Source organism: Suricata suricatta, chromosome 9 (genome assembly GCF_006229205.1).
Source record: "Suricata suricatta isolate VVHF042 chromosome 9, meerkat_22Aug2017_6uvM2_HiC, whole genome shotgun sequence".
NCBI classification, from domain to species: Eukaryota; Metazoa; Chordata; class Mammalia; order Carnivora; family Herpestidae; genus Suricata; species Suricata suricatta.
In genome coordinates, this window is record NC_043708.1 from 53,464,792 (window position 1) to 53,483,351 (window position 18,560).

The 18,560-nt window shown below is 35.0% G+C and overlaps 1 long non-coding RNA gene across 1 annotated transcript in view; it reads left to right on the forward strand.

The window, feature by feature from the left end:
• The window catches only part of LOC115302983, a 24,577-nt gene extending 10,139 nt beyond the window's left edge, over positions 1–14,438 (forward strand). Inside the window, exons 2-3 of the long non-coding RNA XR_003913751.1 lie at positions 4,400–4,525; positions 14,271–14,438. This is a non-coding gene — a long non-coding RNA (uncharacterized LOC115302983). The remainder of the gene's footprint in view (positions 1–4,399; positions 4,526–14,270) is intronic.
• Positions 14,439–18,560: the final 4,122 nt, after the last annotated feature.

The window sequence follows — 18,560 nt, forward strand, 5'->3', positions numbered from 1 at the left end:
CAGGATTCCCTAGAATGACTCACAGGACTTAGGAAAGCAATTATATTCACAGTTACTATTACATACAACAGAAGGATCCATGCAAAGGGAAAATACTCATAGGCACAAGCTTCCAAGGTCCTGACCCTGATGGAGTCTCACAGACGCACTTGACTTTCTCTGCAACAATGCATGACAGCATGTGTGAAGTATTGCCATCAAGGAAGCTCATAAAAGCCTTGGTGTTCATGGTTTTGATCGGAGGTCATTCATGTTTCATGTAGGCACACAGCACCCATGTACCTGCCCTCAGCTACAGAGTACAGGCTTTGGAACAAAAGCACGCATTCACCATATATTGCACTGTCTTCCTAAACTAGTTAATTAATTTGGCACCATGTGGCTCAGGGCCTCCATCAGTATTCAGGGAGTATTAGGCAGAAGTCTCTCTGTAGACTCAACGCTAAGCTTTTGGGAGTCAGCCAAAGACCAGTGGTGAAGACGCGTCTTTCTGAGGGAATGTGCAAAATTTGAGGAACCCCAGCTTACCAAACCAAACCTTTCCTTCACAGTTCACTGCCTCTATCCTATGGCCTAGGTTACCATACAGAAGAATGATCAAAATATTCTGAGCATCTGTATCTAGTGAAGCATTTATCTTACAGATACCACAAATAGCATCAGGATGACTATGCCTAACATTTGAGGGAATATGGGGTAGGATAGATTTAAAGAAACAACAAATTCATTCTATAAAGCCACTACGTTTATATATTTTTATACTAATTTGATTTTGCTGCTTCTTCTGATCAACAGTTACTTGTATTTTAAGGTAAATTTGTGCAGAACTACTAAGCATAGAAAATAACTGATGATTAGCTAAATTCAGTATTTCCTCAGGCCAGTCATTTTCAGTCAGCATTACATCCTGGAGAGTCTTTAACTTGACCCCAATATATTTGATCTTGATTAAGCCACTTGAAGTTTTCCTGGCTGTACTGATGTTTTTTATTGATTTTTTTCTTCCTTGTTTCTTTTGTAAGTCCTCCATACATCCTCTGTGATATCTTCAGATTCACTAATTCTTTCTTCTGCAACATGCAATGGACTGTTACACTTAATGTATATTGTTCATCTAGCACATCATTGATTTAATCTGTTTTGATTTATCTTTTCAACATCTAATATTTCTTCCATTTTGAGCATGTGAAATGAAACTAGAGTAACTGTTAACATTCTTGTATGCTAATTCTACCACTTTGTCAATTCTAGTTTTATTTTGATTAAGTTTTGAGATTTTTTTAATAATTTTTGATTGATGGTCAGACATTGCATATTTTACTTTTTGGGATGTTAGAAAAGTTTCTATTGCTATAAGTATTCTTAATCATTTTATTGTGAATAATGCTTCAGTGAACACAGAGGAACAGATGTCTTTTCAAGATACTTATTTCAATTCTTTTGGATAAATATTTGAGATTCAGTTATCTGAAACCTCTACAAGACTGTTATTGGGCTCACCTCATTTGTTTTCCATACTGCAGGGAACACTGCACCTCACTGTCTGATTGCAGGTGTTCAAAACTTTGATCACATACATTGTTTATTTTTTGTTTTCATTTGTATTAGTGAGGGGGCAAATTTGATCTCTGTTTCTCCATGTTGATTGGGAATTAAAGTTCCCTTTTCTCTGTTTTAAAGAATTTTTGTTGTCGATGCTGTCACTGTTGTTGTTAGTCATTACATTAGTTTACAATCTTGCTGTTTTCATTTTTTCATTGTTGTTTTATCCAATTTAGTTTAATAAAGTGTATATTTTAATTTCATTTTATCTCTTCCAGTGTGATACTATATGTAGCTCTGAGTTCACTTCATTTTACTTACTTATTATAGTTGTTGCAACTGTTATATTGACTAATTTTTCTCCTGCTTATGGGTTGCATTTGGAATACTAATTTGTGGAGCACCAGGATTTTGTTGTGTTTAAGTACTTTCATCTTTGTTTTAACAGGCAGTTCAGTTGCATGTAGCATAGCTTAGTGTTTTCAAACCTCCTTTTTAAGTTTTTTTTTTTTGCATAACTAGAAAGATTTTGTTCTTGAGCTAGTTTAGCTCAACTATTAAACTGATTCAATCACATTATTCATCATCATTCTGTTCATAATTCAGTCTTAGTGAGTTGTATGTGTCTAGAAACACATCCATCTATCCATGATCTTTGTTGATGAGAAGACGCTGGGAATTGTTTTATTTACATCTTTGCAATTGTTGATTTCCCAACAGTTGCTCTTTGCTTGGCTTCATGCCTCTGCACCTTGGGCATGAGCAGCTTAGTTCTCAGCCAAACAAACCCAACTGCTCATGTGTAGCCCCACGTACACTTCAGGAAATACTTTTCTGCATATTTCCCTCTCTTTGGCCCTCGGCTCCACAAACTCCAACTATATCAACTTCTCCAAATTCCAAATTCCATCACCTCGAATCAGCAAGAATGTTGCAGGTGGCTTGCTTTCCCGTTTCTTGCATCTGCACCCCTGTAGAAATGGGCTCTAGGCAGGAAGTGATGTCACTGTAAGATTTATCTTGCTTGTTTCCATTCTCTCAGATTGTTATCTTGTTCCACCTGTTGTATAATATTAGAATAATGTTTTCATTTTTATTTGTAGGTCCTCTTGTTATTTATAGAAAACAAATCCTGTTGCAGTTAAGTCATTATGAACACAGTCATCTTTTGATCTTTCCAGTGTTTTCTGGTATAGCATTCAGTGAAAATTCTCACAGTTTCCTATTGTATTCCAATGACAGTTTCACCAAATCATGGTCGCTCACAGCATATTTACATGTACAATACTCTGAAAAATGTGCTGCCTGTAGATCCCAGATATAAAAGCAGAGTTGTCTATATGTTTTATAGGTCATGTATCTATAGAATAACTTGAAGTATTTATGTTTGATAAACAAAATGGATAGCCAGTGACTTTAAATTTTCTGGCTAATGTGAAAACATGGGCTTTAAAACATGCTTTCGTTCTAGGCCTAACAGGCATATGATGAAAAAAAAAATCTAAATTGTCATGACATTAATTAAACACAAAATGGAATAGACAGGTTTCAAAGTGAAGATGATCGTTCTGCAAAACAGAGACTATACTGTATTCATTTATTTAATGATTCTTAAAGTGCTCTTTTAATAGCATGCTTCCAGCCATCAACTAAGTTTCAGTTGACACTAATCTAATCTACTGATTATTCAGAAAGCAAGACTAATCTCACTTTTTAAAGAAGAGAAGTAGTCAATCATCCTGCAGCAATTAGACATAGATTTGGAAAACATTTCCCATTTGGTTAATTTTCCCAAGAGAGCTCACTGACATACAAAATGGCAATAATAAAATGTCCACCAAAATATTTTTTGAAATAAATATCAAAGGTCAAAAAGTATATTAGGAAGCAAATGACTGTAACTTAAGTCACACCACTGATACTTTTATAAAAATTTATTTAAAAATTTATATAAAATTTCTCAAAACAACACTATCTCAGTATTATTTCTTTGGTTTATCAGTTAGAATTACCCAACATCTCTGGAGAATACTTCCTAATATAGCAATATAAACGTAAAAAAATTTAATCTCCCCAAAAGTTATAGAAGTGGACATATGAATGAGCACAAGATTGAAGATCTAGATGCTAATTTTTCCATGATGAAAAAAAATCTGGATTTATTAGGCAATTAACATGTTACAATAATAAAAGGAAAAATAGTATATAATAGGCTTCCATTTCATAATGTTAAAGATGAAAAGAAAAACTAAAAGCAATCTAAAGTATAAGATATACAACAGGTTTCTTTCACTATAGAGTTAGATTAACAGTAACAAAAGTAAATGCTTATTAATAAATCTTCTAATAACTGTCCTTCATTATTTGAAATATTAAGATTTTGTACTTCTTTAATGTTACTTTAGTTCTTTTTAGTTTTTTCCTTCCAAATATATTATAGAAAACAACACAGTAGGCAGAGAATCACTAAGCACAAAGAAGTGCTGCATTAAAATACCCAGCATATTCCTTTGATACCTTTAGCTGCTTTATGTAAAATTCAGAGCTTTGAGGTGTTCTCTGAAAGAGACAGATTTTCCAGCTTTCTTCAGCAGATTACATAATTCTTTAGAAATAGATACTTTAATTTTGTATTCTTTGCTGTCACATGCTCAGCACTTTACTGGAAGCAACATTATTGTCTAAGGTATAACATTTCCTATCAAAGGATATATTTCTTTATCTCCAGTTAATTCAGATCTCCATTCTAATAAAATTTCATAGTCGGTACCTTTCTCGATCACTAAGAACATCTCATACAGAATGTTGGTGTAACTGAGGTGTATTCAACAATCACAAGGACTCTGATATGTTCCAGATTTCAGATTACACAGACTGAAGAAAAATACTGGCAGCAGGTTTGTAAACGGAAAACAGATTTACCAATCTCTCTGCATTACTGCTTATCACTTGCAAACTCCAAACTCCTCTATCATCTTTTAAGGTAAATACTCCCTGCCAAATTACCACCAGTCCGTGGTTAGATTCCTTGAAGAATTCTGTTACTGTTATTTCTGCAAAAACAATGTTAGCGGGGAAAATTGTATGTGAATGCTAGATAAAACTGTAAGCCTATCATATTTTGAATTTGTATATACTTTATCACCCTTCAAGGCACAAATCTGAATAATAGTGGTTACTGCTATTTCAGAGTTAATCTGCCTCAATTTTAAAACTTCTTTTAGCCTGAGACTCTAACATTGTCTTCATCCTTAGGATCCATTGTTATTAATTTTAATATGGGATCTCAATAAAGTTTTCTGTTTAAAATCACCAAAAGTGACTATGAGAAGTATGTTAAAAATAATTATAGGTTATGTAGAGTTATTTTTATTTTAATAACATTTGATCAGATTATAATCTGTACAAATTCTGACCTCAAAAAAGACTGCTTTAAATCCTTTATGTTAACAACTCTTGTAGAAGCATTTGATACTGTATAACACTAAATTTATGTGGTATCCACATTTATATTTTTATAAGTTAATCCTGATAACTATATTACCTAACTCTCCATTTATCCTCAACTTCACTAAATTGAGCAACTAAAATATAAAATTAGTACATTAAGTGTACCAACCTTGATTTTATTCTGTAAATTTATCTTTTTTAATTTAAAAATTGATTATTCAGTGTTTTTTGTTTCCCCATAATGTTTTTCTTATAATTTTCAATTTTGGGATCATTTCATTTTATGTATTATATAAACAGTATAAAATATTAATTCCATTAAAATTTTTTATTACATTCAATAAAGTAAAAATTCCTAATGTTTCTTCTGTTTCATGACTTATATTTAAAAATATTTTTCATTGTTTGAAGGTATCATGTACATTTTCCTTGATATGGTTATTTCTCTTATTTTAAAAATGATGTGTTTTGATTTTTTTCCAAATAGTACTCATACCTAAATTTTAAAGCATTCACGAAAACATTTCTAAAATTAAAAGTTAAAAGAGTGTAGCATTATCTTTAGCATTTTCCTAGCTATAGCATGTAATTAACAAACCTGGTACCTTGCTTTCATTCTCCCTGAACTGACTTCTCAATCTTTTTAATGTTTTCCATATGTTTTTGTGATTATATTATTATTTTAACCATTACATATTTTCTCTTTCAAGAGGGCTTTTGATATCTGCATTCACGATTATAGCCAGTTTATAAACATAATGTACACTTTTCTTTATTCTAAATTGGTTTTATTGTTAACTTCCAGACTTTGTATTCCTTATTTCCTCTAGTTTGAATTCTGTTTCAGGTCGGGGCACATCTTCAACTAACTTCCAGAAGATAATGACAGATATATTTGCTGATTTTCCAACTATTAAAACATGTTTACATTATTATTTTATACATAGAATTTATTTTGAATAATTTAGAGCCTATGTTACTAAACACAATACATTTTAACTATGATCTACCCTAAATTTGGATGCTTTTTGAATTTAGTTGCTATGTATGTATTCATGGCTAGCTTTTCCCACTCACAGCGTACAAGAATTTTTTTTTCTTGTGCAAACCAGAAGTGTTGAACTTGCCTAAACTTGCCCCTCCAGCACTTTTCTTCATCTTTACTATAGCTCAGGACTAATAGCTCAGGAGTATCTCTGTCTCACCAAATCCTTCCATCAGGTGTACATTAAACATATATGAACTACTCAACACCTTTTCACTCTGGACCATGGCAACATTGCCTGGTCTAAGTTACAACCCTACAGCTAACTGTCCCACTTGAATCGATATTTGAGGCAGCAGGCACAGTGATTCTATTACAATGTCAGATTATGGCCCGTCTTTGCTTCCAACACTACTCAGACTAAGAAAGATACTCTCTACAGTGTCTGACAAGGCCCCATAGCATATGCTGCACTGTTATGTCTCTGATGTCATCTTCTACAATTTAACTCTGCATCCCTTAGTTAGCCTTCTTGAATTCCTGTTATGTCTCATACACTGCGGGCACTCTCCCACCACAAAGCCTTTGCAGTAGCCTTTCCATCTGCGTGGAACATTTTTCCTCCAGCTATAGCATGTCTCACTTCTCACCTCCTTCAGATTTTATTTCACCTTTCAGATTGGAGAAACTCACCCTATCAATGCTCACTAACTCCTCTCTCTAGGTCTTTTAAAATAATTCATTCTAAATTTAATAAACAAAAAATCATTCACAATAAAATGTTGATAATATCAAACAGAACTAATTATTTCTACTATGCTTCCTTTTATAAGTTGAAGGAACTAATACTTTTATGTGTGGCCATTTTAGGAAAATTTAATTAAGCTTCAGATTTATTTAAAGGCCATTTCAACAAAATTTTAATTTATGTTTCTATTTGAATTCTGAACGGCCCAAATTTGGGACAAATGCAATAAAACAGAATTGCCAAGGAAGACAAAATACACACAAAAATCATACTCTTCAATGGCAAAGTGAATTAATGCAGTTAATAGTTTGATACAATACAATGACTAGTATGGATATTAATAACATTATGTTATTTTCAAAATAAATAAACTTTGTAAAAAGTTCAGACTTAATAGAAAATCTAGGTGATATAAAGTAATTTCTATAATCTGGTCATGAGAGAACTTGATAATTTTATAAAAAGAAAACCAAACTTCTAGTACTACTTTTAAATATCTACCATGTAAAAATGTACAGTTCAGGGTCCATAAGACCTTTTCTTTACTAATATGTGCATTAACATTAAAACAACTAAGTGAGAGCAGTGCCACGGTGGCGGAGAAGTAGGGAGCTCCGTAGTCTCTGCCTGTCTGCAACTATAAAACTGAAAAGGACTGAAGCTGCAATAATACTCTGATCTGTAAGAGTGGGAGGAAAACACTCAGAGTCCGTATAGATGACAGCCTCGTAAGGGCCTAATTGGGTGTGAGGTGGGGGAAGAAAACAGGCCTGGGCCGAGGTTCTGAAGGGAGGGAGCCCCAGCCCACACAGAGCTAGGGAGAGCCCCCAGAGTGCCACTGCAGGGCCACAAAGGGCCGTGCATGGAACAGCAGTGCACGGTAGTGGAGGGCTATGTGTGGAGCAGCCGCACAAAGTGGTGGAGAACCATGGAGAGCCAGAGGAAGAGAATGGGGGACTGAAAATACTCAAAGAGTGGTCTCTGGAGAAGAGAAAAACCTTGGCCTGGGACGGAGAGAGACACTATCATCCCATGAATAACGGCTGGGTGCAGGGAGAGAAATTTGTCCCCCTTATCTGGCTTATTCTTCCTTGGGCTCAGTGATGCACTGATTCCAGGCAGAGCCAGGGAAAAGCTGGCTCCCCAGTCCCCCTACTCAATCCTGCCCTGCACATCTCATCTGGGGCGGTAGCATTAAAGTGCATGGACTAGGATGTGGAAATGAGGTGGGGATTGGAAAAAACAATTTGGCCCACCCATGACACAGGGAGATCAGACTCAAAAAGATGGCTTGCAACGCATGGTCCAAGAAGAGCTTGGGGCCTCGCCATTCTTCTGCCCACAACCACCAAGGCTGGGCCTTGGAGAACAGCCTCCGAGACCAACCTACCTACACTAAAACATGCACATCTGCATGCTGGAGAGCTGTTTTTTTAAATTCCTTTTTTCTCTTTTCTTTGTTCCTTCTTTTCCCTTTCTTGCCCCTAGAGACTAGGAAAGACCAACATTTATGCACTGCCTTGATTAGATCAATTCTTGCCATCCAGATCTATTTTCCCTTATCTCATTCTTATCTCTCCCCTCCTTTATGGTCTCAGACTATACTTTCTCTTTTATTGTTTCTGTCCCCTCCTCTTTATTTCTTTTCTTTCCCTTTCTTTTTTCTTTCTCTTTTGGTTTGCTTGTTTACTTGATTTGTCTGTGCCTTTGCGTGCTTTTGTTCCCTGTGTGATTGTCTATTTTTCTATTCAAGGCTACCTCATTAAACAAGCCAAAGTACACATGGCAGAAACTCCCACTGAGTACAGAAATAAAATAATCAAAGGCACAAGAGAAACCGAGAGATACCATTAAAAGAATACTTCCTGAAACAACAGGCCCTGGACAGTCAATGAGACTCCTTCAATAGAACAATACTAACAGGTGCACAGTGCATAATGTGCTTTAAAAACTAACAAGAGGCAGGAAGCTAGCCAAAATGATGAAATGAAAGAACTCTCCTCTAAAGAAATTCCAGGAAGAAATCACAGCCGCCTAATTGCTCAAAACAGATAAAAGCAACATAACTGAACAAGAATTTAGAACAATTATAATAAAATTAAATGCTAGATTTGAAAAAAAGTATCAGAGAAGCTATTGATACAAAGACTCGGGACCTTCAAAATAGCTATGACAAGTTACAGAAGGCTATAAATGAGGTGTATAATAAAATGGAGGCAACGAAGTGCCTGGATGGCTCACTTGGTTAAGCTTCCAACCTCGGCTTAGGTCATGATCTTATGGTTTGGGGGTTTGAGCTCTGTGTCAGGCTCTGTGCTGACAGCTAGCTCAGAGCCTGGAGCCTGTCTCCCTCTCTCTCTGAACCTCTCCTGCTCATGCTCGCTCTCTCTCTCTCTCTCTCTCTCAAAAATAAATAAAATAGTTAAAAAAATTTTTAATTAAAAAAAATAAAATAAAGGAAGCTACAACATGGGTTGAAGATGCAGAGGGGAAAATAGGTGAATTAGAAAACACAGTTATAGCAAAAGAGGAAGCTGAGAAAAAGAGAGAAATTGATACAGGAGCACAAAAGGAGAATTCAAAACCTGAGTGATACAATCAAATGGAATAGTATCTGTATCATAGGAATTCCTGAAGAAGAATAAAGAGAAAAAGGTCCTGAAGGGGTGCTTAATCAAAATATCTTTGAGAACTTCCCCAATTTGGGGAAGGAAATAGACACTCAAATCCAAGAGGGGCAGAGATCTCCCCTAAGGCATAACTTGAATTGACTTTAGGCATGACATATCGTAGTGAAACTGGCAAAATATACAGAATTCTGAAAGCAGCTAGAAATAATAGGGACCTAACATATAAAGGGGAACCTATCAGAGTGTACACAGACCTATCTACTGAAACCTGGCAGGCCAGAAAGGAAAGGCAAGAAATCTTCAATATGATGAACAGGAAAAATATGTAGCCAAGAATCCTTTATTCAGCAAGGCTGTCATTCAAAATAAAAGGAGAGATAAATGTTTTCCCAAATAAATAAAAATTGAGAGAATTCATCACCACCAAACCAGCCCTACAAGAAATTTTAAGGGGGACTCTCTGAGGAAAATGTAGCAAGGAATATAAGGTACCAGAGACACCACTACAAGCATAAACTCTACAGAGAACACAATGAATCTAAACCCACATTTTTCAATAATAACACTGAATGTAAATGGACTAAATGTTCCAATCAAACGACAGAGGGTAGCAGAATGGATAAAAAAACAAAATCCATCTATTTGCTGTCTACAATACACTCAGATTAGAAGTGAAGACACCTTCAGCTTGAAAGTAAGGGAATGAGGAAATATTTATCATGTAACTAGAAGTCAAAAGAAAGCCGGAGTAGCCATAGTTACATCAGACAAACTGGACATTAAAGTAAAGGCTGTAACAAAACACAAAGATGGATATTATATAATAATTACAGGGTGTCTCCATCAGGAAGAGCTAACAATTATAAACATCTGTGCGGTAAATTCGGGAGCACCCAAATACATAAAACAATCACAAACAGAAACAATCTAATTGAAAAGAATGTGCTTATTGCAGGGAATTTTAATACTCCACTGACAGCAATGGATAGGTCAACAAGACAGAAAAACATGAAAGAAAAAATGGATCTGAACAGCACATTGGAACGGATGGAATTGATAGACATAAGTAGAACTCTGCATCCTGAAGCTAGGAAATTCATTTTCCCCTTGAGTGCACATTTCAAATTCTCCAAGATAGATCACATACTGTGTCATAAAGCAGCCTTCCATAAATACAAACGAATTGAGATTATACCATGCACACTTTCAGACCACCATGCAATGAAACTTGAATTCAGTCACAAGAAAAATTCTGGAAAACCTCCAAAAATGAAGAGGTAAAAAACCACCCTAGTAAAAAATGATTGGACCAATCAGGCTATTAGAGAATAAATTTTAAAATATGTGGAAACAAATGAAAATAAAAACACAACAATCCAAACTCTCTGGGATGCAGCAAAGGCACTCCTAAGAGGAAAGTATATTGTAATCTACACCTATTTCAACAAAAAACAAAAAGCACAAATTCGAAATCTAAGAGAGCCCCTAAGGAAACTAGTAGGGGAGCAGCAAGAGCACCCCAAAACCAGCAGCAGAAGAGAAATAATAAAGACCAGGGCAGAAATAAACAATATAGAATTCAAAAAAACAATTGAACAGATCAATGAAACCAAGAGGTGTTTTTTTAAAAAAAATAAACAAAATTGATAAACCCCTAGCCAGGCTCCTCAGAAAGAAAAGAGAGAACACCCAAATAGACAAAATTCACGAATGAAAATGGATCTATTACATCCAATCCCTCAGAAATACAAGCAATCATCAGAGATTACTATAAAAAATTATATGCCAACAATCTGGAAAACCTAGAAGAAATGGACAAATTCTAAAACACACATGTACTCCCAAAACTCAAATGGGCATAGATGGAAAATCTGAACAGACTTATAACCAGTGAGGAAATTGAATCAGTTATCAAAATTCTCCCAACGAATAGGAGCCCAGCTCCAGATTGCTACCTGGGGGAATACTACCAGACAGTTAAAGCAGAGTTAATACCCATCCTTCTCAAGCTTTTCCAAAAAACAAAAATAGAAGAAAACTTCTAAACTCAATCTACAAAGCCAGCATCACTTTGATTCCCAAATCAGACAGAGACCCAATAGAAAAAGAGAACTACAGGAAAAATATCCTTAATGAATTCAGATGCAAAAATACTCAACAAGATACTAGCAAATCGAATTCAACAGCATATAAAAAGAATTATCCACCATGATCAAGTCGGATTCATTCCTGGTTACAGGATTGGTTCAATATTCACAAAACCACTGATGTGATACATCACGTTAACAAAAGAAAGGCTTTAAACCATCTGATCCTGTCAATGGATGCAGAAAAAGCATTTGACAAAACAGCATTCTTTCTTAAAATAAACCCTCGAGTAAGTTGGGATAGAAGGAACTTACTTAAACCTTAAAATGCGATTTATGAAAAGACCACAGCTAATATCATCATCAGTGTGGAAAAACTGAGAGCTTCCCCTTGAGATCAGGAACAAGACAAGGATATCCAATCTTACCACAGTTGTTTAACACAGTGCTGGAAGTCCCAGCATCAGCAATAAGACAACAAAAGGAAATAAAAGGCATCAGAATCAGCAAAGAAGAAGTCAAACTTTCACGTTTCACAGATGACATGATACCCTACATGGAAAACCCAAACAACTCCACCAGAAGGCTACTAAAAATGATCCATGAATTCAGCAAAGTCGCAGGGTACAAAATCAATGTACAGATATCAGTTGCATATTTATACACCAATAATAAAGCAACAGATAGAGAACTCAAAAAACTGATCCCAATCACAATTGCACAAAAAAACATAAAATACCAAGGAATAAACCTAACCAAACAAGTAAACGGCCTGCACGATGAAAATTATAGAAAACTTATGAAAGAAATTGAAGACACAAAAAAATTGAAAAAAAATCATGCTCATGGATCAGAAGAATAAACATTGTTAAAATGTCATTATTACCCAAAGCAATCTACACATTCAATGTAATCTCAATCAAAACTGCACCAGCATTCTTCTCTAAGCTAGGAAAAACTATCCTAAAATCCATATGGAACCACAAAAACCCTGAATAGCCAAAGTAATATTGAAGAAGAAAATGAAAACGGGAGACATCACAATCCCAGACTTTAGCCTCTACTGCAAAGCAGTCATCATCAAGACAGTATGGTACTGGCACAAAAACAGACACATAGACCAATGAAATAGAATAAAGAACCCAGAACTAGACCCAAAAGTGTATGGCCAATTAATCTTTGACAAAGCAGGAAAAAGTATCCAATGGAAAAAAGACAGCCTCTTCAACAGGTGATGTTGGGAGAGCTGGACAGCAACATGTAGAAGAATGAAATTAGACCACTTTCTTACACCATTTACAAAAATAAACTCAAAATGGATAAAGGACCTGAATGTGAGACAAGAAACCATAAACACCCTAGAGGAGAAAGTAGGAAACAGCCTCCTTGACCTCTATCACAGCAATTCCCTGCTCCATACATCCCCAAAGGCAAAAGAATCAAGAACAAAAATGAACTATTGGGACCTCATCAAGATAAAACGCTTCTGCACCACAAAGGGAACAATCAAGATATCAAATAGGCAACCTATGGAATGGGAAAAGAGAGTTGCAAATAGCATGTCAGATAAAGGGCTAGTATCCAAAATCTACAAGGAACTCACCGAACTCCACACCCTAAAAATTAATAATCCAGTGAAGAAATGGGCAAAAAACATGAATAGACACTTCACCAAAGAGGACATAGCACTTTCTACAATAGCCAAATCATGAAAAGAGCCTAAATGTCCATCAACTAATGAATGAATCAAGAAGGTGTGGTTTACATACACAGTGGAATACTACATGGCAATGAGATAATGAAATCTGGCCATTTGTAGCAAAGTGGATGGACCTCGAGGGTGTCATGCTAAGTGAAATAAGTCAGGCAGAGAAGGACAGATACCATATGTTTTCACTCATAGGTCTGACAGGAGAAACGTAACAGAGAACCATAGGAAAGGGAAGGGGAGGAAAGAGGGAGAGGGAGGGAGGCAAATAATGAGAGACTGTTGACTAGTGAAAACAGGGAAGCGGGGTGATGGTCATGGAGGAGGGTTTTGTGGGGAAGAGCACTGTGTGTTATATGAAAACCAACTCTACAATAAACTATAAATTAAAAATAAAATAAATATAATAAAAAATAAACAACTAAATGACAATTTTTAGGGAACTATTAACACAGATTTCACATTACAAAATATCTTCAAATGTGTATTTTTATCTATTGTTAGAAACTTCCAAAATGACCTTTATATACACTTATATGTATACTTCAGACACAAGTATGTAAGTATGCAATTAACATTTAGTCATTTAAGGTCCTTCTAAAATATAATTACCTTTTATCATATTAAATGAAATGATGCTTGCATTCATAACTCAATTTACCATCTTAAAAAGCCAATAGACATACTTATTATCTTGAGTTTATTTTCAATTATCTGTCATCATTGTGTTAGCATATGTGAGCCATTTATATTAATTACCACCATTAACCAAAGTAGTCAATTTTTGTTTTATTTTGGATACAAGCATACATTTATATCAGTTTATATAACACCTAACAAATTTTAAAGTAAAAATATGTAGTAAAATATCACTTAAATTGCACCTGTTTTTCTATAACCTGTTTATATAAAAATATCACAATATGGGTAATGTATAGCTATGTCTAATAACTGATGTTTTTATCTGTATTTTGTCCTGTCTTACATGGTCTGGCCATGGTCTCTTATATATTCAATCTCTCAAAGTGATTATTTATCCTGTGGTAACTGCTAAGGACCTGTTTTTAAAAGACAGCTGACACCTACATCCACAGTTTACCTCTTCTTTATCTTTCCTTAGTTTGGTTTCCTGGAATATGAGTATATCTGAATCATGAAGCCTTGCCCACCTGTGTGATGATGACGCACAGCCTGAATACTGTGTGGTCCCTAAGAAAACTGGGAGTAGAGTCACACATGACTGCTTATCTCCAGACCATTTTACGTGAATAAACTTTTAAAAAATAAATCACTACTATTCTTGTTTTTAAGATTTTATTTTTAAGTGAGCTCCACACCCAGCGTTGGGCTCTAACTCCCATCATCAAGATCAAGCGTTGCATGCTCTACCAGCTGAACCAACCAGGGGCCCCGGGCACTACCATTCTTGGTCTTCATAGCCAGACTGCTAAAAACTTAGAAATTATTCTTTTTATTAAAATCCCTACAGTGGCTTCAGAAAAGGCCAGTGTCTACTGAAACGTACACAAAACCTTTCCTGAAAAATCTGATGCTCTCAAAACACAAAACATAGAATTATATTCTTTGATTATTTTTATTATGTATTTTGAAAATTGAAGTCTCTGTTGAACTTACCTGTGTTAAGTATGAAAGTATATCAGTACACATTACTGGTTTAAACCTCTGATTGAGCTGTGCTTATGAACAAACTTTCTATAGATCAAACACGCCTGGAAACTCAAATGTGTTGGAGGCATTGAGATGACCACAAAAAGAGATGACATAAGGGGTCACAAGCTTCTAATTTGTCCGCAGTAAAAGTTATGCTCATCTTTTACCTTTTATTTAAGAATATTCAAGATCAAAATCCCCAGACGTGGATAAAATTGTCTTCCAGAAAAAGAATAGTAATCAATTTCTTTTTGGCATATATTTCATCTTTGAATCACTGTGGAAGACATTTAAAATCACTGCAATTTATATTCTTATGGGCTTCTCTTAAACTGAGGGTCTTAAACTGCCCTTAATGCTTCAATATGTGGTTTGAAGCCTTTAAAGGGAAATTGAGCCTCGTACTTACTGCATACTTTTCTAAGTTTCTGAATTGCTGTGCCAGTTATATTATTTATGTTATTCCTGTGGATGATAGTATAATATCAGAAATGTACAGGTATCTAGTGTTAAATCCTCAGGAAATAAATAGAAAGCTCTAAATTAATGGAATGTTGAATAGCATACAGCAAGAGGCTTCTGGCTGTGTTCATACTTCAGAAAAGACAACTTAAGTGACAATGAGTCCAAGTTTACTTACCCTAAGTCATTATTTCTTTTCTTCAGAAATAACTACTGAAGGGTGCCTGGGTGGCTCAGCTGGCTCAGCATCTGACTCGATGTCGCTTCAGGCCATGATCTCACTGTTAATGAGTTCAAGCCTCATGTTGGGCTCTCTGTTGACAGTGGTGCAGACCCTGCTGGAGATTCTCTCTCTCCCTACCTCTCTGCCCCTCCTCCACTCAGGCTTGTTCATTCTCTCAAAATAAAGAAAGGAAAAGAAATAATTACTGAACCAAGACAGCAAACGAGTCTTCAGGTCCTGGAACTATAATTGTCCATAGCTGTGATTAGATGGGTGGATGAGTCACCTGTCTACATGTGGTATTCTCCATGTGTGTTGATGAAGCAGTGAAAGTATTTTGTTTTGTGATACAAATGGTATATATAAACTGCATGAAATGTTGTCACTATAAGTAGGCTATTACTACAATTTAAAATGTCTTCTAAAATAATTAAAATGTGTCAAGTGAAAGATACATCTAACATACAGAGTAAAGCAGCTTAGAAAAGCTACATATGGTTTAGAAAGCACAGCATTTTTTAATGTTTATTTTTTACCTTTGAGAGAGAGGGAGCGAGCGAGCGAGCGAGTGTGAGTGTGACAGGGTCAGAGACAAAGGGAGACACAGAATCTCAGTCAGGCTCCAGGCTCTGAGCTGTCAGCACAGATCCTGACACAGGGCTCAAATCCACAAAACATGAGATCGTGACCTGAGCCCAAGTTGAACACTTAACTGACTGAGCCACCCAGGCACCCAATCCGCAGCATTTCTGTATTCTGTCTATGCAGATGCTATTCTAAATGTAGATAGAGGCCTGATTTAAAATGGGTGAAGCTTCTTTTCTGTCAGTGATAAAATCAATGACAGATGATTTGGTAATTAGACTCTAATATAAAGCAAATGAGAGAAATCTTAAAAAATAAGACCAATAAATAATATTTACATTCACAAGAAAATATGTATTTCTTATTTGATGATTATTGTGATTGAACTGGATTTCTGAATAGCTAATGAGGAAAGGTAAACAACTGTTGGCATTTTAGATTTTAGGTCAGCTCCAGGTAAGAGACAGTTATCTACTTCCTGCCACTTTAGTTAAGACATCAGGACTCAGTCTAACTTCACTTTTGAGTAGGAGATACTTTTAATATCCTCTCTTTTTGATTTGTATTCTGTCCTTTTGGCAAAATACATCTGAGGGTTGAGTTACCCTGTCTAACATATAGTGTATTTCCCATATCAATATTTTTTTCTTTCTTCAGTTCTCAAAAAATCAGTTATTTACTCATTTATTGCCTCCCATTTCTTTATTCTTCAGAGATTCTAGTTTAAAAAATGTCACAACTAGTCACTATATCTCCATATATTTTGAGTTTAACAAATTCCAACTGCTTCTATTTCTGCTGAATTTTTGGTAGTTATTTATGATCCAATTCCAAAGTCACTAATTCTCTGTTAAACTCTGTCCAATTTATTGTTCACCGCACCCAGGGAGTTCTTTTCTATCTGTTAGGTTTTAGCACATTTTTTATTTCAAACTATGGGCTTTGACAAAAGGAGTCATATCTGTAGTTTCTAATGATTTGCTAATTTTATAATTCTCACCTTTTTTCCTTTAAGAATTTCATACATGATTAATTTGTGTTCTCTATCTAGTAACTATTTTAATTTTGTGTATGCCCAAGAAAATAATCATTCCATATTTAATATTGCTATTGCCTCAAACAATAACTTCCTTTATTTATAAATAAGAACAGAGACATTTGGGCTATCCCAAGTTAAACTGTCTTATAAATATCAATTTTCCATGAGAATGCTTCTATACTTTGTATTACCTTTCTCAAGTTAAAGGTGAGCCCTGGAGTTGTAAGTGGAAAGGCATGCACACATGTGGGTTAAAAAATGATTACCTGCATGCATATGTGAGCTACTCTACGAACTTTACAGGTCAGCTATCCAACAGTTGAAATAAGTCACTGTAATTACAGAAATCATCTGTTCATTAATTTGAATATATCGTAATGCATTCCCTTAAGTTGATAATAACTACCCAAGTCTTATAGACTCAGACAGGATATAAGGTAGCTAACAAAACTTATAGAAGACCCTTCAGATTTGGGGGTTCTGTCTCAGACTTAAACTGATTCAATGAGTCTCTGAATTTTGGTTCTGTAAGTCAGAGCAACTGAATTCTGCTCCACATAGCACTAAATAATAATTTATCAACATCTTGTTACAGCTCTGCATGGATCTTCTTAATCTAAATAAACTTTCTGCTTATGCTCATGCATGTGAGAACCGTGAATTTTAGCACTATAAAACAGTTTGAATATGCATTTCAAGTAGTGTTGTGTAAGTCCACACAAGTTCTCATATAACAGAAGCATTAACCTTTGGATCTTTTAAAATACCATCTCCTGTATGTACAATGACCTATTATTACAATGAAGGATCCATTGCACAATGATCAATCTCCATAGAATCACATAATTTTTAGAATTTTTATTTATTGCTGCAAAATATATTTACTAAGCCCTTCCTGTATATGATGGTAATTTACTGCTCTTCACATGTTAGCAGGAGATATGGAATGTCATTTCCTGGAAGAGTTGACTACTTTCATTGGCAAACTTTCGTTTAGCTCTATCCTGTGGATTACATAAAAAAATCAACTGGGGTTTTATTTCTACGCTGCTTATTAGATTATTTTCTCTAGTATTATTGGATTGTTTTTAACTATAGTTTTATTTTCTTGATTTATAAAAAACTGAACCTGTAAATACCATTAACTGATGTTTACAGAAAAGAGAAAAAATGGTGTCAACGACTTTATATATTACTTCGGAATCACTTCAGTTCTGTTCAGTGTCTCATCAAAATATATGTATTAGAACAATTGTTTGTTTCATAAAATATATTTTTTCCAATGGAGACACCTAATACTTGGTTGTGAAAAATAACCATTGTTAGTAATGTTTATATTCAGCACCCTCAGTAATAAACTCTTACCCTCTGTATAGAAACAATAAAAATGCAAGTAGAAAGACAGTAAAAAATAAAATAACAGAATGACT